Here is a 23,851-nt window from a genome sequence, read left to right as displayed (position 1 = left end):
TCCCTATGAGTTTGCATAGGGAAAAGATTATAAAACATCTTTTACTCAACACTGCCTAAGTCTATCTCTGTTCTTGCAACTAGGGGAAAAAAAGTCTTACCAGAAGAAAAAGAGTCATTTAAAGAAATATTTTGTGTTTTGTGTTGGGTTTTTTAGAGTCCAAAACTGAGAAGCCCGAGTGAATGAAAATAGTATCCAAGGGAAATCATTTTAATAAGACATCACTTATTAAAATGTTTTGCAAAAGAATGCATGCCTCCGTGGTCAACACTATGTTAACAGGTATAAACCTTTATTTTTGACTTAGGAAACAGAATTCTGCTTTTTAATTTCTTTGCTTCCTGTTGAATCCTTGATTTCTTTCGATATATAAAAATTATAAAAAATGATTATACTTAATTGTAGTTATCTGTTTATGGATAATATTGTGATCATTTGATTATTTTCTATCTTTATAAATTGATGGTATGTTTCTCACAGACAGGATGATCTCATTTATTTTGGTGTGTACAGAACAAATGGAAGATTCTTATTCAATATTTAATAAATAAATAAATTGTTCTATTTGTAAATTTACTAACACATTTTTATATATTCTCATTTTCTATAGGATTTATTTCAAAATATAGTAATTTTTACACTAATGGAAAAAAATTGGTTATCATCCATAGAAACATGGATGTGAAGAAATGAAATGGGAAAGGAAACACATATCAGAAAATTATTTTTCTTTTTCATCCACTAGGAAACTTTGGCACTCATGCTTTCAATTCACTCTCCACAGGAGAATATATATTTTATTTCTTGTCTTTCTCCTGTAGTTCAACAAAGAATAGAGTTTGTGTCAATCACTTCTTAGTTGGAAACCTTTTAGAAAGTGTATGAGAAATATTTTCATAAATAAAAAATATCAGCCTAGCTTAACTACTCTATATGTTTATCTCAAGAAGTAATCTAGAAAATGCAACCTTTTTTAGTGTAATCAGTACTAATAAGTTTAACCATTTCACTACTACAAAAGTTGAAGGAAATCAAGGAAAATGAGATCTTTTCAGATGATCTGGAAACAATACTTTTTTGGGGGGAGGAAGGATTGTGTTGATTGTTACACATCAGCAACTTATTTTGTAAATGCTTAGTTAAAAAAGTGTTTGACCATTTAAAATAAGTCTTAATACAAATATAACTCGAATTAGCAATGTTCTACTTTATTGCTATGCTTATTTATATGATGCTAATTCTATTTTATTCTCTTCTCTTCCACTATTCTATCATTATTATTTCCAAGCTTAATAAACTTGGTAATACTCTGTCTAAAAATCCAAAACAGCTAGAAGAACAAAACAAAACAAACAAAACTAGGAAACAGGTAATAAAATTGTTGAAGTTCAGGACCAATATATAATATTTTAAAATAAGATATAATTACCTTAAAATTTGTATAGAAGGTCATTAGGTACACAAGCATTGTGTGATAATTATGTAAACTTGGAGATTTGATTCCCCAATTACTCACAAAGAATGTACTTCTAAGTAATGTGAGTGTGAATCCAGTGGTTTTGCATTCTTAATACTTATCTTTTCTCTGTTTCTCATATTTTCTCCCCAAAAGGGAAGCCAACACTTAATAATGTCTGTTTATTGGATATGACACACATAAGTAGTGTGCTGGTAAATTTAACTGGCTTTAGGAAAGGAAAAGCATGTGTAGTGTTGGCCAATTTTCATCTTATAAATACTCTCACTGTTAAGGGATGAATTGTGTCCCCTCCAAAGGTATGTTGCAGTCCTTACCTCCAGTACTTCAGAAAGTGAACTTTTTTGGAGAAAAGTATTTGCAGAGGTAATCAAGTAAAAATGAGGTCAGTAGGGTGAACCCTAATTCAAAAACAAACATCTCAAGAGTGAGATTACTGAGTCTAATGTTTAGTAGATATATAATTTAATGAAACAGTGCTTGATGGCTTTCTAAAATTACTTTAAAACTTGGACTCAGATACAGATAGGTACTCAGGGAGAACATCATGTCATGACTGAAATTATGCTGACACGAGCCTAAGAACTACCAGAGGCTTGGAGAGAATGTCATAGGGAAAAGCAACTGTGACTCCATATTAGATCTGTTTCTTTTACTTTAACCTTTGTATTCTACTGCTTTTGCTTTGAGTTCAGGATATTGCCTATAGCCTGAAATATACAGAATAGTCCATTTGCAAGGCTGTGACATTTAAGGGTATAACACTTTCCATCCATATAGAGATAAAAATTTGCAGAACAGACAATAACGTTTGTCTTGTTGGAGGTTTACAGGCTGTGACCTGACCTAGGTGGACAGCTGCAAGAACAAAGGATTCCTGCACTAAATGTGCAACAACCAACCATGCCCCTCCCTCACATGGCCTTTAGAAATGCTTTGCTGAAACCCTTCAGGGAGTTCTGGGTTTGGGGGGCACAAGTTACCCATCTCCTTGCATGTCCCTGCAATAAACTTTTCTCTGCTCCAAAATCCGACATTTCCGTATTGTTTGGCTTTGCTGTGCACCATCTACATGAACTTGTGTTCAGTAACAGGAAGACTGGAAGGACTGCTTTCCCAGCACCATTGGAGGAGAATGGCCCTGGCAACTTCATCGTAGACTTCTAGCCTCTGGAACTGTGAGACCACAGATTTCTGTTGTTTAATCCTGTCAGTTTGTACTATTTCATTACCACAGCCTTAGACAATGAATACACTCATTATGTCTGATTTCAGACTGCCAAAATGGAATCTTGAAAATTTAACAATTTGCTCACTCTCACAAACCATTATAAGTCAGTTTCAGCACTCTTTTAGACCATTACTATTACATGTTTTTTAATAGCAATTTTTATTTGTTCCACCTATGTCTTAAATATTCTCCTAAATTTTCTTTTAAAAATGATGAGTCATAAAAAGAAAAAAAAACACTGGATGAAATATCAGAGACTTTCTTAAAGAATTTATATAAGTAGAACTTAAATGATGTGTTTATCTGGTTAGACTGAGTTGTGGAATAAGAGATCCAGGAAAAAAATTACTATATATTAGTAAACTAGATTAAATGAAAAAAATGTTACAATCTAAAGAAATTTTTAAAAAATAACAGATAATAGGGCTTCCCAGGTGGCACAGTGGTTGAGAGTCCGCCTGCCGATTCAGGGGACACAGGTTTGTGCCCTGGTCAGGGAAGATCCCACATGCCGCAGAGTGGCTGGGCCCGTGAGCCATGGCCGCTGAGCCTGCGCGTCCAGAGCCTGTGCTCTGCAACGGGAGAGGCCGCAACAGTGAGAGGCCTGCGTACCGCAAAAAAAATAATAAAATAAATTAAAAAAAATAACAGATAATAAACACATCATTCAATAGGTAGATCAGTGTTTCATTGTTTAGCTTGGATCTTCTTCCCCATCTTTTAATTTTTAACTTTTAGTTATTTACTCTGCTTTAACTGTCAATTGTTTTTGCTTTTTTCCTTCTTGGAAACAATTCCTTTTGTATCACTTCATGTGTATAGATAAGCACATATGATACTTGAATATATAACATTCATGGATGCTACATATTCAAATATCACACATGCTGTGTTTTTAAAAAATCCTTAATGCCCACAGTTTTATGGATTAACTCCCCATTTTTATGATCAACGTTAAGAACCATGTGTATACAGTCAATGCCTTTATGGGTATTCTCAACAACACTAAAAGGACATGATATAATTATTTCACAATGTACTATAATTATTTAAAAGATAAGAAGACTGAGAAACAGAGAAGTTAAGTAAATTTTCCAAGGACAAACAAATAGCCAGTATTGGATTCCAATTTTTTAGAATCTGCACTCTAAAAAAAAGCACAATATGCTGTATCTCATTTTCATTATAAACCAGTAGATTTATTTCTTAAGATTTGATTCAGTAAGATTACTGAGTATAATGTTTGGTGGATTTTTAATTTAATGAAATAGTGTTAGATGGCTTTCCAAAATTACTTTATTGTTTTATGTTTCTTCCTCCTTTTCCCATATTGCTTCAAGAAGTCAGTTTGTTTGTTTGTTTTCAATTTTTGCCATTCTGCTATATAATAAAGTATATCTCTTTGTTTCATTAATTTTTTTCTCAGATTTAGGAATATGGGCAACTTTGTCTAGATCATTAGGTATTTGATTGATGTTATTCTGAATTTCCTGTTTAATCATTCACCCATTTTTTTATTCAGTTTGCATATCTTATTAAATTCATCTTCATACACCTCATAAATATATTTTTCAATTCATTTTCTTTTTAATAGCTTTAGATATCTCTTGATATACATTAAATATGTAATCAAAAGTTTATTTCATCTTTTAGAGCTCCAGATTTGGTCTATTCATTAAACACATCATGTCCACAACTCAAAATATGGAAAGGAATATTACTAATAATTTTGAAACTCTCTGTTTGCCACTATCTAATTGCATTCACCCATATTCAGTAATAACCACTCCTTTGAATTTTCTATTAATCAGACTGTAATTTTCCTCTTTACTTTTATAAAATATGTATCTATTCTTAAGCTCTATATTGTTTAATTTTGAATGTTGTGAAAATTCATGCGGCTAAGTTTGTATGTTTCCCTGGTTAACTGTTATTTTCCAATTAAAATTTTTTTGTGCTGTTACACTCAGTATTTTATGAATATCCACAAATTTATTGGTCTATTTAAATGACAAGTGATGGGATGATGTTCTTAGTTCAAGTGATTTGTTCTCATAAACAAAGTTGCTATGTCTATTCTAAAACATAGCATCTGTGTGCAATGTGCATCTTCATTTTACTAGATAAGGCCAAATTGTTATCTAAAATTATTGCTTTTCCCCTTCTGTGAAATTCCTGTTCATATCTTTTCCAGCTCAAAATTTACTCTTTAGCTTTGTGTGTGTTTTTTAAAATAGGCTGTCCCACAATTTTTTTTATTTTAAAAAGTTTATTAAGTTCCCAAATATCTAATTCTATGTATGTATATTAATTTATTTTGATATTTTTCAAGATATTAATTACATTTAATTTAAATTATTGTTTCCGTTTCTTTTGCTATCTTTCCTTGGGTATTGCACTATCTCTGGATTTAGTTTGAAACAGCTTTTTTTGACATTGGTTTTACTAAACTCTTTATTATTAATTGGATGTTCCTATTTTTTATTTGCTAATAGCTCCTAGCCTCTCTGTGTTGGTTGGATTAGAGTGGGGGTGTCTTTCCCTGTTGATTCTTTCATACGGAAGGTGAATAACTCACCTTCTGTATATGGTGGGTCCTCATCACTCAGGAAAAAAATTCCAACCACTGCAATCACAGAACTCATAATTCATAAAGCTTCTTTCTTTCTTGTTTTATTTTTCTAATATTTTTTGCTATCCATTCTTTAAAATTCAAGTCAAATCTCAATTTATTCACAAAGCCTGATTATGCCAGCTACTATACACCTCTTCCACCAAAGGTATTCAAAGTGCATACTCTCTCCCAGCTTTTAGAACATACTACCTTTTACTCCTATGAATGTTTCTACTCTCAATGTTGTATTTTTCCATTTATTAAATATTCCTCTAACACTTAAAATTGTATCTCAAAAGTTTTCATTTTCAGTTATTTTGATGTTGCTGGTGGTGGTAGTGATTTAATATATAGGCAATACATCTCCACTTTGCCCTCTGTAAAATTTTGTATCACCTCCATAGGTACACGAAAGACAACATCTGTAGCTTCATGTTGAATTCCAACTCATGTTTTACTGATTTGGTATGTTGCTCCTCATAAATAATGAAAAATAGTGTACAATTTAGGTCAAGTCCATTGAACTAGTGTTAAAGAGAAACTGGAGCATATTAAAAATTTTAAGAGTTTATTTGGCAAAAATCCAGCAGTATTCATTCTAACAAATAGAAAGGAACTCAGAGAGGTTGTACAAAATAAAAGTTTTATAAGCAGAAGGGAGCAGGGATAAGGAAGTTATAATAGGCAAAAGGGGGGGTTGTTATGGCAAGGTCACTTTCTTTTAGAGGATGGCGTGGGTCTAAAAGGCAGATTACCTAACTAGGGCTAATCAGGTGAGTCCTGATTAACTTGGTTTAAGATGCCATTGCTGGGAGAGCTGAAACTGTAATAAAGTCTCAATTTGTTGATGCGGGGGTTAGCATAAGTGACACCATTTTGGGCCTGTTGTTTTTAACAATAGAAAAGTTATATTTTTGGAGCACAGTTGTTGTAAGTACTTTCATATTCTTTCTAACTTCATTTTATTAAATATTTCATTTCTTTCTAACTATAAATTAAGATCGATTACCAAGGTGAAAATATTATGAATTCTAATTTTCAATAGGAAATTTAGGAAAGACTTTTTATAAAGAATAAAAAGTATCTAAAATTTAAAGGTAATTCAAAATACCTGGTTAAAAATGCATTCTCCATTTTTTTTCCTTTTTCAATTTTAGAGTTATTGTTTTATGCAATTAGAAAACTACAAATTTTTTGAAATAACTTTCAAATGGTGACAAATTTGCTTCTTAATCAGCCCAATGGTTTAATCCAATTTACCATTTACTGAGTTGATTTTTAACTCAATATAAAATTCCTTAAATGTCAGCATATGATTAAATAATAATTTAAGTGAGAAGTGATTGCAAAATAACTTTTAGTTATTGGGAGAGATTTCTTTTTTCAAATTAGTGTACTGAAAATAAGGCTTAGAAAGCAGAAGTGTGGGTTTAATGTCTTCAGGTATCTTATATATTATGTTCTATTAATCTTCTTTTGATTAAGTGAAAAACAAAATACAGTTTACAAATAAACATGTGAACAATATATTATAGGAGATCTAAGCATAAAATAAACTCATCTACAGATTACCAACAAGGAACCCATTAGAACAAATTAATACTAAACAGAAATCAGAAAAGCTTGAGCTCATAGTTTTCCACATCATTAAGGATATCTCAAATAAAACAGGTGTGCTCTATCTTTCTGAATATATGGCTGACTGATTTTTTTTTTTATATCTGTGTAGATGTGTTTTTTGATTATAAAGCTTTGGAGGAAGTAATAACCTGACTCCATCAGAGTCTCACTTCATTGCCCTCATTTCCTTTTGCTTGACCTTAAGGTGAGGGACTTAGACTTAGGTAGGAAATATTTTCATTTTTTTATATTATAGTTTCTCTTATCTTTAATGTCAGGAACTGATGTAATTATTTTAAGGTGTCGTATTTGTCTGCTGGAGATGTTAGATAACATAAGTAAGGGCTCCATTCACAATTGAGAACTTAGTTTCTCTGTCTTGCAGCCTTCAGACATTGTAAATACACATATTTCTCCACCATTATAAGAGGTGAAATTTTGTCCAGGCTGTTTTTGGCTTTCCTTACAGAATTTTCACTCATTCCTGAATATTTCCTGGAAAGATTTCTGCTGGCCTGTTATTTATACCTTCTTGCATATTAAAAATATTTTTATTATTATGAGAGGAAAGGAATTGTATCTTCAGACAAATTGAATAGAGTGCTCCCTCTGGCATGGTCCATACAATAGAATTTAGGTCTAATGAATTGACTACTTTGACCAGACTCTAAGGTACATTTAACCACATGGACAAGTGGCCCAGTCTTCTAAGTATTATTAATATTGTACTTAGCTTTGAGAAAAATTCTTGCTTTAGGCTGATTTTAAACTGGCTACTCTTTGGCTGGTGAGTGTTAGAGAAGGTCAATAAGTGAGTGACAAGCTCCTTGATGGCTTTAGGAACCTGAGTAATGAGGAATACCCGTCCCAATCACATGCTTACTGGAAAAAAAAAAAAAAAAACAGAAAAAAAAGAACAAGACAGAAAGACAGGAAGAAAGAAAGAGAAAAACACACTTTGACATATTGATTTTGGGGAAGACTATGGCTTTTGATTTAAGGAAGATAAATTGCATTGCTTCTAGCACTGCTTAGCAGACAGCTGTCGAGCTGCAAATCTCCTCCTTCTTCCATCTTTAATTCAGTAGACACTTAGAGACTATAGTGCAGAATACCTTACATTTTCCCCTCTTGACCTACCTTACCTCACTCCCTCCCCCTTCTTCATTCTGTTTTTTGTCCAAGGTGTCTGACTTGTATGTACTGTGTTGTCTTCTAGTTTCTGATTGTGTTTGGCCAAAGGGTAACCAAAGCAGGGAATGAAGCCAGGCTGTTTTTTCCCAGTTTGGGTTTCCTATTGCCTCCAGCTGGCTGAGGCTCAACCCAAGTTCAAATTGACTCTTACTACATGTCTCTCCCTTCCCTTCAATACCAGGGATTCTTATGTCTACAATTGTATAAATAGTGCTTGATTTGCAATATGATTCAGTAATTATTTGGAATACCATGTATACATGACTAAGACTCTGGTACATATTTTTGGAAATTTCACAATATAATCTCATAATGTAATATTATAATCAAAACATTATAATATCCACTTAGGTATTGGGATATGCAATATAAAATATATTTTTTTCAATTACTAAACAGAGGAGATGGGAGGAAAACACTGAAGTGAAACGAGAGAAATTTTTAAAGCAGTGAGAAATTCACTTTTGATATTCTAATTTGTATAATTTCCTCTTATTCAATAATGTTGTTAGGTGATATTTTACGTTCAATAGACATGAAAATCATTTGATATTTGAATGATGCATAAATCCTTTTCTACCTTAAGAAAAAATGAGTGCTCCTTTTTACAATACATAAAATATTGGCTGAGATTAGGTATATTGTTAATATAGTTGATAATTGGTGATCTGATACAGATCTATGACCATTGGAGAACTTTGAACCATTGGGGCTTTTAGATATATAATAACCTTAAAATATAGTCTTATATTTAATTTATTGGAAAAAAACTACAGAGCTGCCTGAGTTGGGCATTAATATCAGGTTTTTATGTATTATAAATTATTCCAAATTAGATATGAAATAGTACATAGTTCAGAGGTCAATTGAAAATCTGTATTCACTAAATCTGCATTTTACATGCATTTTATACATAGATTTTATATTTTATAAAATATAAAATTTTATTTTATATGTTTTACAGAATGGCTATTTGGAAGGTACTCCCTTTAAGTTGTATGAAATTGACAGTCAACGTTCTGAATTTTACTCCAAATTTCCAAGCTACACTTTTCAAATATAATTCCCGACATCTCTCAATTTTTTATAAATATATACTGTACATGATTTATAGAGGGAAGCATGTAAGCAGCACATTTTGCACTTTCTGCTTTTAGTATTTTTTGAGACCTTTGCTCTTTAGAAAATTTAGTCTACTGGATATGAGATGTATATCAATAAATATTTATAATAATGTTTGATATGTGCTAAAATAGAGGTGAAAATCCTAAGGGAACATACACTAAGAAGCAATAAATTAACAGTATTAAAATAAAGTTTACCGAACAAAACTCCGAAAGTGAACTCAGGAACTGCAGCTTGGATTACTTGAAATTATTGGCTAATGACTTAAAATCTACCAGATGTAATACAAAATAGAAATTATACCTTATCTTTAACCTGAAATAACTAAGAGGTATTTCACTAGATTTGCACCTCCAATAAGCATTGGAAAAATGGTATGGTAATCCACTTCTGCCTGAACAAAGTCTTAAAGGATGAACTGAAATTTCATGCTGAACAGAACAGTGATGAATATTTATGTCACAGTAAACCTCATGAGCAAAAATATAGGAATATGGAACCACACACGCTTTATGGATAATTTCAAGTAAAATAAATTTTACCAGTGCATGCATTGCAAAGGGAGGAGCAAGGAGGAAGTTAGTATCAAATCAAAAAATATGGAATGTCCTGTGTAAATTATAATATGCTACGTATATGTTATTTATTTTGATTATGTCAAAGCATTACTGTAAAGATTAAATCACATAGTATAAACTAATTCCCTTTGATCTTAGTTTACATTTGTATAGAGATTATACAATATAGACAATGTGCCCATCCAGGAAATAGGAATAATGAGTTGTAAATTATATTTTGCATCCTTATGGAAATTTCTAATCATGATAATTAAAACTTTCAGACAATTCAGTATGTTTTTCATCTCACTGGAAATAGAAACAAGGTCCAACAATGTTTATATTTTATATAATGATTATGTTTTCACTCAAAATTAATCATTATTTAAATACAATTTTGTGGGCTTCCCTGGTGGTGCAGTGGTTGAACATCCGCCTGCCAATGGAGGGGACACAGGTTCGAACCCTGGTCAGGGAAGATCCCACATGTTGCGGAGCAACTAAGCCCGTGCACCATAACTACTGTGCCTGCACTCTAGAGCTCGTGGGCCACAGCTGCTGAAGCCCATGCGTCTAGAGCCGGTGCTCCACAACAAAAGAAGCCACCACCATGAGAAGCCTGCTCACCGCAACAAAGCGTGGCCCCGCCTGCTGCAACTAGAGAAAGCTCGCATGCAGCAACGAAGACTCAACGAGGCCAAAATAAAATTAATTAATTTTAAAAATAAAAAAATAAATATAAATTTTCAACATGACACAAGTAGAATTTTCATATATATCAAAATTTTCTAATAAATAAACTTTCATCATTTAGTTTATAAGAGTATACGAGGTAAAGTTTTTAGCTGCAAGCAATGGAAATTTACTCATCTTAACTTGTTTGGAAAAAAACTTAGATAGAAAAATCCCAGGTATTTTACAGAGTTGAAAGAAAGAATGGAGAGCCAGGATTAGCAAAAAACAACACCAGGCCCTTCAAAGGGCTGTGTATAAAAAAATTACTCAACAATCCCACTAGGGAGGCTCAAACACAAGTAATGAACTTCTGTTTTACTTGCTTCATCATTGAATCATGTATCTTAAGAAGGAAAATCCCAGGAGAATGAGTCAGATTGATCTAATGTAGTTCCCTCACCCCTTGTCTACGTAAAGGCACAAATACTCTACTCAAAGGGAAAGAGATAATTCCTTAGAAGGAAATCAGTACTCTTCAAAATAGTAGGCAATGGATACTGGGTCATCAATATACAGAAAAGTTTCACTACATGGAAAAGGAACTTGAATCCTCTTCTTTAAACTAAGAACTAGCCTATTAAATATGATATAGGAGAACTAAGAATAGTTCTTAGTTCAATAGAAAAACTAAGCTCATTAAATGTAAACCTCAACTCTTAATGTAATAATAGCCTTGAAGATAAGGGACAAATTTAGAAGAAGGTTCTTTAGTGATAATGAATTGAGGTTAGAAGAGGAGCATGATAAATATCAAAAACCTGTTCAAGACATGAGCAGTAGGTCTGAAAAGCCATATATTGATAGCATCTGTAATTCTCTTATGGTACTGAGAATTAGAATCCTAACCCTTTAGGCTGGGAAAAGTGGTGATACCATGCAATGGTATCATGATACCATGCAATAAATCATGTGCATTGCATGGAGAAAATGCCCAGATTATGAAAGCCATCTCCCATGGGTATAAGAGAAGAGGTTATGGGAACAAGATGGGAAAATTTCTTCTGGGCTTTTGTTACCATTTCTGTTTTCACTTTTATTCATGTACACAGTAAAAATATCGAACTTCTTTTTAAATTATCCAATTAAATGATTTAATTAAAACATACAGATATTCAGACAAATTTTATATCTGGTCCTCAGACAAGCTATAGTAAACTATAAAAAGGGCCACAAATTTGTTATGTGCTCACATCCAAGCCTTTGTAATATGATGTTGCAGATTCCCTCCTCATGAGATGGAATCTGTTTCTATACGCATTGAATCTGGGTATGACTTACTTTGGACAAAGAGCTAGTAGCAGACCTGAAGCAAGCAGAGGTTTGGAAAATGCTTTCGTATTGGGTATTTTTATTTTTTGCTCTTGGAACCTGTTGCCAAAATGTGAACAACATGGCTATCCTGCTGGATGATGAAAGATACACAGCCTAGTTGTACCTGCCACCTCAACCAACAGTCAGCCAACCTCTGGAAGCACAGCTGCTTCATTAACCATCAGCTGAACACAAATACATGATTGAACCAAGCTAAGCCATCAACTGATTCTGGCCCTAACTGCCAACAAGGAAAATTGTTATGAAATAAATATTTATTGTTTAAAGCAGCTAAGTGTTGGGAAGTTTGTTTTACAGCAAAAATTGACTTCATAAATCTGTTATGGATTGAATTATGTCCACCCAAAATTCATGTTGAAGTCCCAAAACCTAGAACCTCAGAATATGAGCTTATTTGGAAATAGGATTGTTGTAGATATAATTACTTAAGTTAAGGTGAGGTCTTAGTGAAATAAGCTGGGCTCCCAATCCAAGATAGCTGGTGTCCTATAAAAAGGGGAAATTTGGACATAGAGACACACAAAGGGAGAATGACATGTGACAATAAAGGCCGAGATCAGAGTGAAGCTTCTATAAGCCAAGGAACACAAAGGATTACTAACAAACCACCAAAGCTAGAGTAGGGTGATGGAACTGATTATTCCTCACAGCTCCCAGAAGGAATCAACCCTACCAACACTTTGTTCTCAGACTTCTAGCTTCCAGACCTATTAAACAACAAATTTCTATTATTTAAGCCACCTAGTTAGTGGTACTTTATTATGGAAGCTCTAGCAAACTAATACACAGAGTAAACTCACTTTTATGGTGAAAAAAGTGAGTTTTTAGTTATTTACTTTGCTTGGAGAAGAATTTTTTCACTTTCTCTTGCATTCAATTTCTAGCTCTAGATTTGCCTTAGCAGAGATTCCTTGACCACATAATACAAATTATCCTTCCTCTATCCATCCTCTACTAGCTATTTTTATTTCCTTTATTATATTTATCTCTATCTAAAGTTACTCATAATCTTTGTTTACCTATTTTTAAACCTCTTCTACTAAAAAGTAAGCTTCATGGGAACAGACCCCTCTATTGTCTGTTTTTATTACTGTATCCATAAGACTTAGCATATCCGGTCTTTAATAAATATTAATCACATAAGATAATATATAGATAAGCCAGAAAGCACTTAAATAGGTTATCTTATAATTAAACATTTAACCTATGTAAGATATTTTACTTCAAGTCTACTCTGGAATAATCTTATCACATGCATGTAGTATGATTATTTAATTAGAAATCCATGTAGAATTTACATATAACTTATTAGTAATGTAACTAGAAATAATCTTTGGGATTTTCCTTTCCTTACCTCTTAGATATAATTTTCTCTTAACGATTGAGGTGCACAAATGTAGCCTCTAGAATAATTAAAATATTAATTTATTAGGATATAAAGAGAGTCAACAATTGACATAATTTAATCTAGCAGAAATTTAAAGGAAATCCTGAGGGATGCTGTGAAAAGAGATTAGAACTTAACAGTAGAACTAGAAAGAGTGAAGAATAAGAGAAATATAATCCTCCGTATCCCCCCTCATTAAAGCTGAATAAGAGACACCCCCTGAAGAAAAGTGAAGGGGAAGGGAGTTGCTGGGTGACATTGGAGAAGCATGTGATGGGAGTAAGACAGAAAAGAAACAGTCAGAATTGGCAGACTATTAAACACCATCTGGAGCATATCCAGTAGTGGGAAATAGAAGAAATACTATAAATTCACTCATTTTCACTTCTGTGAATACCACACACAGCCCACACAGATGTGCAGTTCTTCTTGACATGGACATTTGTCACCTGCTTGATTCCTGTGAATCTTACAGGAAAAAGCCACCTTCTCTATCTATGCCTAAATGGCCTTCCATCAAAAACTCCCCAACAAAATTGTTCAGGGTATTTTAAGCATCTCTCCACAAACAAGTTGAGTTTCTGGACATTCAGAAGAGTTGACCTAGAGTAAAAACTGAAGCTCCAGAATCTGTTCTCTGATATTATGGCTTAATAAGAGTGGATTAAGATAAACAGATAAAAAATAGACAAACATGCATCATTAGAATTATAGGATATGAGCATTAACTACTTAGATAAAAACACTGTGAGGATGCTATTTTAAAAATATACTGATCTTCTTGGCACAAAAGAAAATCAGGGTTTCTTATAAAGATAGGGTCATGACCATTAGTTCCACTCTTTCAAACTATGTAGTCTTCTCTTGAAGCAGCCGTGTACAGAGACCTTAACAAAAATAATTCATTCTAATTTAGGATTTAGGGTCCCTTCAAAGATACGTGATATGACACAAAATCATAGATGTTCCCTTCACATGTCTTATCCCATTAGCTAGAAATAAAATACATTTTCATCAAAAATAAATTAGTCTGAAAAGTTGTAACCATATTTTACCTTAGCCCATAATTTACCTAAGATAATAAAAAAATTACCACCCACAATGAATGCATATCTGAATATCTCTGATGTCCATACCTAGTCATATTTATACCTGAATATCTATATTTTTAAAGAAGATATTCATATTGAAATTGCATATAACGAATCATACCTGAATACCTGAATATCTCTACTTTTAAAGAAGGTATTTATATTGAAATTGCATGTAATGATGGCTATTTTTATTTGTTTCCCAGAACAAAGATGCTATCAAGCTAAAGGAATATTGAAATCACTTCCTCTTGAATCTATATACACTAAATGCACTTAGAGATTATGTGTGCAGGTGAGAAGGGATGTGTACACTAAAAATATAAAGTTCAATATATACACATAACATCTATGTATATCTATGTAGGTAATATACAGATACTATGTGTATATATATATACACACACACACACATAAAAATCAATATATCACATGCACACATATGCACAATTCCATCTTGTAGGCTTCATCGCAGATTTAATAATGTTATGATCCACTTTGGAGGAAGACACTATAGACTCAAATGGATTGGCCCAATTTTGTAATGGTATGGTATAAACCAACTCAAGAATACATTATAAGGCATTATATAATAAATGACACACACATTATGAATACCAGTGGATTCTATCTTCTTGGATACTACAGCCTTAATAATAGAAACATTGAGAGTAACCACCAGCATTTGATCATTACTTATGAAAATTTATTTATTTCCTACTAAATAACCCACACAGAAAATTTTAAAAATAAAGGTTGAAATTCCAATATTTACTCCTCTCAACACATATTCCCCTTTACATATACCCCAAAGGGGGCCTATAGAATTTGGGAAAAATTTTGAGAGGACAATTTTATTTTTAGAGAGTTGCTTAAGCCACCATGAAAACTTTAACCATATTTTTGGATTGTATAACAAGCAATGTGTAATAAATCACTGTTACCCATATTTCCTGAAGGTCAGTTTCTTAATCTATTAAAAATTTGGACCTAGTTTACTTCAAACCAAATCAAGTTAACAGTCGTGTGTGTGTGTGTGTGTGTGTGTGTGTGTCTCTGTGTGTGCGCCTGCTTGTGAGAGCATTCATGTGTATTTTGTTAGTCAAAATTTAAAACCTGTTGTAGGAAACAACAGTACATTTTCTCCTGACTTTCTATGGAAAGTCTCTTCCCTACTTCAGATTCTTTATCTTTAAAAACAGCCTCATTGGGCTTCCTTGTTGGCGCGGTGGTTGGTAGTCCACCTGCCAATGCAGGGGACACGGGTTTGTACCCCGGTCCGGGAGGATCCCACATGCAGCGGAGCGGCTGGGCCCGTGAGCCATAGACGCTGAGCCTGCGCGTCCGGAGCCTGTGCTCCGCAACGGGAGAGGCCACAACAGCGAGAGGCCCACGTACCACAAAAAAAAAAAAAAAAAACAGCCTCATTTATTTGTTTTTGTCCTTATCAAAAGTCATGAGAATTAAGGTTACAAACACACACACACACACACACGCATTCATGAGACACATGTATAGATATAGATATAGCTATATAGATATAGATAAATGAAAATATATATTTTAAAGAGCATTGTTGTGCTCAGCCTTAAAAAGAAATGAAATTGAGCTATTTGTAATGAGATGGATAGACCTAGAGTCTGTCATTCAGAGTGAAGTAAGTCAGAAAGAAAAAGACAAATACCGTATGCTAACACATATATATGGAATTTAAGGGAAAAAAAATGTCATGAAGAACCTAGGGGTAAGACAGGAATAAAGACGCAGACCTACTGGAGAATGGACTTGAGGATATGGGGAGGGGGAAGGGTGAGCTTTGACAGGGCGAGAGAGAGTCATGGACATATATACACTAACAAACGTAGTAAGGTAGATAGCTAGGGGGAAGCAGCCGCAAGGCACAGGGATATTAGCTCGGTGCTTTGTGACAGCCTGGAGGGGTGGGATAGAGAGAGTGGGGGGGAGGGAGATGCAAGAGGGAAGACACATGGGAACATATGTATATGTATAACTGATTCACTTTGTTATAAAGCAGAAACTAACACACCATTGTAAAGCAATTATACCCCAATAAAGATGTTTAAAATAAATAAATAAATAAAGAGCATTGTTGTGGATTGTGGCATTTTTGAAGGACAAACATCAGTTATCAAATACTATAGAAGCCATAGTTTAAATCTTAAATATGGATTTATAATGGTAAATATTGCATATGATCTCCAAATGGGTATTTCAATATCTTTAGCATAGAGCTAAAAACAAAAACAAAAACAAAAACAAAAAAAACCCCTGTGACATATCTACTGCTTACAGAATAAACTCAGCTCAAAAATATTTGAAAAAAGTCAGTCCTTCCCCACCCTTAGAGTTAATAATATTTATAAAATCCATACTATGCCCACAAGAATAACTGTATCTGTCATCTTTATAATGATAAATAATAGAAAAAATCAGTTATGACTTATTGACACTCCATTCTGAACAGTTAGAGGGGCTGTTAGGACCCATATCTGGGTTCAAGCTTAACATGCTCATGCAGGTAAACAACATGTGGATCCATGAAAGCAGGTAGGCACTGAAGGGAATCACAAATCGAGACAAGAATACACAATCTTTTATACTTTTCTAAAACTATAAGGTTTAGCTAACATTTTCTTGCTCAAAACAATTTAGTGGATATCTATTGTTTACTTACTTTGAAATACCGACATGAAGTTCATACATTGCCTTACCCTTGCAAATAACACCTTAACAGAGCATTAGGCATGAAGGGAATCCAAGCTAGATTATAGCAAAGAGAATTTAAAAAGATTTTGATATAAGACAAGCTACAGAATTATGGTCTTCTGTACTTGGTCACTGTTTATACATGCATTCTCCATATATATTTTTGGAAAATATTGGTTAGCAGAGTCTAGAAAATATACAATAACAATGAGAAGAGTTATTCATCTCTACTCTCATGATATCTATGTCCAACTATCCTATGCCAAGCATCCAAAGGAATCATCTTGCATTTTTTCAATCTTCAAAATGCTTTGAGCTTTGCTCTATTCCAGCCATGAGGCTAAAAACCAGAGGACAAGGTTGAACAATATAGACACAGTCTTTTCATGGGCCCACAGTCTCAGGAGGAGTGAAGATACTAATAAAAATAAATTTCATATATAGTTATAAGTGTGGTAAGTATTGTATAAAATGCAAGCTGTAACACAATTAATTAGAGCTAACTTGGTTGACCTCTAGAAGATTTTACAGTAGCAAATGTTCAATCGACGCATTTGGGGTGAAAATAGTAAATAGGAGTTCATAGACTGTATATTAGGAGGATGAATCAAAATGACATTGATTAATAGTGTCCCTGGGACTTTATTAATGATACAGGAATTTCAGCTCCCTCAGCATGAAAAGTAGAGGTATATATACTCAAATGGCAAGCAATGATTAAACCTGTCTAGTCAGGTTAAGTTCAGAGAAGTATTACCAACTGTTACAGCTCAACAGAGACTCTGAATAATAGACTAACTTTCTGAAACTGAGGAAAGGAATGGTGAAGGGGTAAAAATGTCATATTAAGAACAAATATGTGGATGGAGTTTCTTATGAGTAAGTTCAACATCATGATTTTTTTATAATCTGTTTAAACCATCAGTTCTCAGTAGGAAAGAATGCTATTGTTAGTGTAAAGGAGTATTGTGTTGTTTTAAATTGGGGCCCTGTAAAAAAGTGTTAGAAGTGCAGTAACAGTGTACACACATACACACATGCAGAGGTAAGCCAACTTAATGTAAAGGGAACACAGTAAGCCAATTTGAATAGGCAAGTGAGACTACAAAATAGTTCCTGTTGATTTTCTTTAGAAAAAAAACACTTTTGGAAAGGAAAATGATTGGTTTTAGTGCAATAGTGTGATGGTGTTGCAGACAGGAAAGAGAAAATGCAGCAAGAAAGAAGGGAGCCATATAATTTTAGCACGGTCATTATCTTTAGTTAGAAATTTGCAAACGTGGCTTTTAAGTAAAAGGAAATTGGCTATTAAAGAATGGTGTAAATAATTGCATGTTTAAACAAATCTTTCCTAAATAAATTTCAGAGAGATTTCAAAGGAACAAATATTACCTTAACCAGAAAATGAGTTCATGAAAAAAATGTTTTTGCCAAATATATTTCCATTCTCCTTCATTCTTGTTCTCTCTCTCTTTCTCTGTACTCTCTCTTATACACCATACCTACACACCCAGAAACACTCACACCCACAAACACACACACATTCAAAATTCATTTTTTGTCTCTTTTTCGTAATAGTCTAATAAAGGCCATGTAACATTTCCTCAGTACTGTCTTGCCTTAAGAAGTATTCCTTAAAAGACTATTCCACATTTTTTAAGTCACATCATTATAAGAAGACCTGCAGTTTTCAAGCAGTATAAATACAGTGTTGATAAATGCATATTTTCATTAAACAGGAATACGTGACTAATGCTTCCTAACTTAAAGTTACCTTGAAACCATTACGGTAGGCAGAATAATATCCCCCACCTTCCAACATGCCCATGTCCTAATTCCCAGGACCTGTGAATATGTTAGGTTGAATGGCAAGAGGAAATAAGTTTGTTCATCAGCTGACTTCAAAATAGGGAGATTTGGTGCTCTCAGATTTGCAGAGTTACAGCAAGAAATGGGGTGGGATAGGGGCATTGGGGTCTCTGCGGTCCCGGTGCCTTTTCACAGTCACTGTCCCCAGTCCATCAGAGGCAGAGCAGCTGGTCCAGGAGCTGGCCTGGCAAGTGGAGCAGCTGGAGCTGGACCTCAAAATGCAGACACCAGTCTGAAACAGAGAGAGGGTCCCTTATATGGAGCTGGGGGAAAGTGGATGGTGACAGGGCAGTGGCCGGCAGGTGCTGTCAGGGAGTGTAATGCTGCTTTTGCAGTAGGATGGGTGCTAGGAGGTGAACATAGAGGTCACTAATATAACAGAGCAGGACCTTAAGGGGCTTTCCCGAAATAGACCTCTCTCCCATATCCTCTGCTTTAGCTCTTCTCTGAAGTACCTAGATAACAGTAACTGAAGCACATTTCCTGAGTTGTTTTACAGATGTGAAGACTCCCACCAAATGGAAGAGTATAACTACTTGATGACCATAAGGATGTAGCCCCAGGCCTCCTGGAGCCTGAGGATTGATAATAACCCTGTGACACCAACCTGTTACCTCACCATCAACCAATCAGAGAATTGTTCATGAACTGATCACATACTCTGTGACCCCATAGCACAGGGAACTCTCCTCAATATTCTGTAATAACCTATATGGGAAAAGAATTTGGAAAAAGTATAGATGCATGTATATGTATAACTGAATCACTTTGCTGTACACCGGAAATTAACACAACACTGTTAATTAACTATACTCCAATATATAATACATTTTTTTTAAATTTTAAGATTAAGAAAAATTTTAAATGCTTTCCTGAAACCTTTCCTGAAAGGCTTTTTGAGCATTAGCTGCCTGGACTCCTTACTTGGTGCCCTGCAATAAACGCTGCCCTTTCCTTCACTACAGCCGGTGTCAGGAGATTGGCTTTACTGAGCAGGGTTGAGGGGATTGAAGTTTGGTTCAGTAACTCTAATCCTTTATTTTTATCTGGAGAAGAGCAGGGTATAGGTGGACTTGGAACCCCCTTGCCCTGAAGAGGCAGCTGATGCACTCCTTGCTTGGAGACTATAGGTCTTGATGACTCTCAAGTCTGGTAAGGCGCTGGGAAACAGTTGAGTCAGGACTGCCTAGTTTAATGGAGTAGGAAGGAGTCACCCAGGGAATGAATAAAGTCCAGAGCAACAGTGCTGCTGGGAGAAAGAGATCTACTCAGGGAAGCCTGGGGGAGCAGGGAGAGAGAAAGCCTTGACTTCTCAGGAACACAGAACCCTGGTCTGGCTCAGGGAGCCAGGGGACAGAACCTGGCTGTTGTGGCCTTGCTTCTAGGATGGACAAAGTTGCCTCTGTGCCTTGACTTTGTCTGCTGGCCAGGAAGCTCCATCCCATCCCCTAGCCCTTTGCTTGCAACTCCTGGAGCCAAACAACCTGGATTCACATCCTGGATCTACGTTTGACAGATTAGTGAAATCTCTCTGTGATTCTAACTGGAGGGTAATAATAATACTCATCTTGTAATTTTGAGAAGTAAACCTGTTAATTTATACAAAGGGGTTAGATTTGTGTGGGCACAGTTACCTTGGATGTTGTTACTCAGATCTGATACTGAGAGGTCCCTGTCCTGCAGCAGCCCACTCAGCCCACGTACAGCCCATGGGTGAGGCCACCAGACAGAAAAGCCCAAGGATCTGCAGGCCACACTTATGAGGAGGAGCTAAGGCCACCCTGGTGAAGAGGTTGGGTTCCACTTCTTTTAGCCTCTCCTCCAACTTGGAACAGTCCTCCCTCTCTGGGTGATGTGGCATCCGGGAACACTCTGTCAGGCAGATGTGGGGTTGGTTTGGCCCCAGCTGTCCAGGGAATCTGGTGCCATGGTCACAGAGCAGATGTGAGACCAGCATATTGAGGTACTTACTGTCAGCCAAGCACACGACTCCATTCGTGAAATTAGAAGAGCTGCTATGCTAAACTGAAGTGAGTGTACAGCATGTTGTAGAAAGAAAATTTTACTCAATCGTTAGGATTAAATAAGTAGCCGTAGGTAACAAGAATTAGTGGGGAAGCTACATAACTGTTTGCCGGGGCTCACTTTTGAAAGGGTGCCCTGTCAAATGGTGTAGTGCTTTACGCCAGTATGTCACATTGCCCTAATAAAACTCTATGTTTTGATAAAAAGGAATGAAATAAAATACAATAGGGAGATTATCATGGATTATCCTGATGGGCCCGAAGTAATCACAATGGTTTTTAATAGTGCAGAGGGAAGCCGAAGAGTTCAAGTCAGAAAAGATGTGAGGACAGAAGCAGAGGTCAGAGTGACATCTTGTGAGGGGGGCTCTACCCTTCCCCGTTGACTTTGAATTTGGAGGAGGAGGGCCATATGTCTGGAATGAAGGCCAAATTTAGAAGCTAGAAAGGGCAAGGAAAGGGCTTCTCCCTTAGAGCCATCAAAATGGAAAAAATCCCTGCCAACACCTGGATTTTAGCCCAGTAAGTTTTCTAACCCACAGAACTGTAAGATACCACAAAATTGATAGTAATCTGTTGCAGCAACAACAGGGAACTAGTCCAAGCACCTAAATTTTTATAATCTTACAACACTCTCTTAATCCAAATTAGTTCCACAGACATGTTAGCAGAACCTTATCATGATATCCTCCTTAACTTTGCAGTTATTACATCCACAATTAAGAATTAGCAAAAGGTAGACTGAAACATATTTAAAGGGGCATATTTAGTATTTGAGACATTAATTCACAATAGCATTGTTTAGGAAAAGTCTTTAAGAGTCATAACATTTGTCTCCAAATATACCAAATTTAATGACTGATTGGGTAATCTTTCTGTAATTCTTTGAAATAATTGCAATTTTAGATAAAACTCCATCTATGTAACATATGTGATGTTTGGACTGGAAACACAGGAGAGCTAAAATGTCATAGTAAAAATTAAAACATATAAATAAACCAAACAAAAATGACATTATGCCTGCATCTGAATAATCTTGTGAAAATTTAAATCTCAGTCAATATGAGGGTGTTCTATCCCAATTGTATGTGAAGATCTTAGATTTTAACTATAATGAACAACAACGTTATTGCTGCTATGGCCATTGTTCAGAGCCTCGGACCCCACTCTCTAGGTCCAAGGTGCATTTGCTCCATCTGTGGTCACCTCACCCTCTGTCTTCTGGCCCTCATGAGACTTTTTATACCTTTTCCATTCATTTATTTCCTTAAATTTACCTCTGACTTAATATTCCAACAAATCTTATTATGTATATTCTTTGTACATCCTCTGTGCTAGAAATAGAGCACTAATTAAACTCAACTAAGTTATGTCTTGCTTCTTTCATCAAAAACTACAAGTTCCTATCAAGCAGCTTCAGCTTTATGCTTTGGTTTCTTTCTGAGAATGGCAGGGGTTTTGTGACTGGGCAGTTGGTGAACAGAACTCAAGTTAATATCTAAATAAATTACTCTACCACAAGTGAAAGACATGATATCATATTAAGAAAATCAGATACTTTTAGTGATACGAGTGTGCCTTGGTGAATATCTAATATTTGCCAAGGATAATATAATTCCCTCAGCCTTTGAGAGATCAGACCTGTTAAAAACAAAGACATGATAGGAATGATTTATGCTATAGCATTTACTTGCTACCTGTAAAACTTTGTAATCTAAACAAAATAACAATATACAAATTTTGAACAGATAAGACTACAAATAATCAAGTTTATTACATGTGACAATATGTGAATGGACCATAGATTTCAGAGATAAACAAATATCATTAAATACTTTAATTATTGTGGTAGACAGTCTCTACAATAATCCCCAATAATATCTGTGTCCTAGATTCATATCCCTGGGTGTGGGCTAGACTTATTTGACTAACTTTTACAAAATAGAATACCATAGAAATGATGAGATGCATTTTCTGAAATCAGATTTAAAAAAAAAAAAGAAGACTGTGGCTTTCATCTTGGACACTCTCTCATTTATATGGAAAGAGAGAACAGAAAATGGGCAAGAGGTAATATTTAAAGGCATAAATGGTGGATAATTTCCCAAATTTTAATACAGAGATGAGTCTTGGGTAGCATTGAAAATATAGTTGCAGCTAGACACATTTTAAAGAAATTGCAATTGTTGGGAAGAGAAACATAATTTTAAGTTTGAAACTAAGAAAGAAAAATTGAAGCAAAGGAAATTGTATCAACTTAAAAAAATCAAGGAAAGAGAACAAACAAACTTTGGTGAATGCAAAATTAAAAAAAATAAAGATAATTATAAGTAAATTATTTACTCACAAATGCAATATTGTCTATTTTAAACATATTATACATTAGATGTATGTGTGTTTGTGTGTCTTTAATTTGTCTAATCTAGACAGAGAATCTCAGATTGGCAAATATTTATAGGAGTATCAACTCAAAATGGTAGTCTAATTAATAATTCTCTTTTATTTTAAATCATAGTTTAGAATCTTTAAAAAAAATTGTAGTTTAGGATGTTTTATAGATTAATAAATCTTTCTTTTTCCATATCTTTCTCTCACAATATTCTTCTTTTCTGGACACTTTTTAATATTCTTTCCCAGTCTCATTTGCTGGTGTTCTCTCTCTCTCTCTCTCTCTCTCTCTCTCTCTCTCTCTCTCTCTCTCACACACACACACACACACACACCCATGCACAAATATATTTAAAAGGACATATTTAGTATTTCAGTCATTTATTCATAATGGTATTTTTAGTAAAAGTCTATAAGGGTGATGATCTTTCAATTCTGATTTTAAAAAATAAAGATAGAGCACTACAAATATAGAAAAAT

This window comes from Phocoena sinus, chromosome 3, assembly GCF_008692025.1.
Source record: "Phocoena sinus isolate mPhoSin1 chromosome 3, mPhoSin1.pri, whole genome shotgun sequence".
NCBI classification, from domain to species: domain Eukaryota; kingdom Metazoa; phylum Chordata; class Mammalia; order Artiodactyla; family Phocoenidae; genus Phocoena; species Phocoena sinus.
This window is presented reverse-complemented; position numbering follows the sequence as displayed.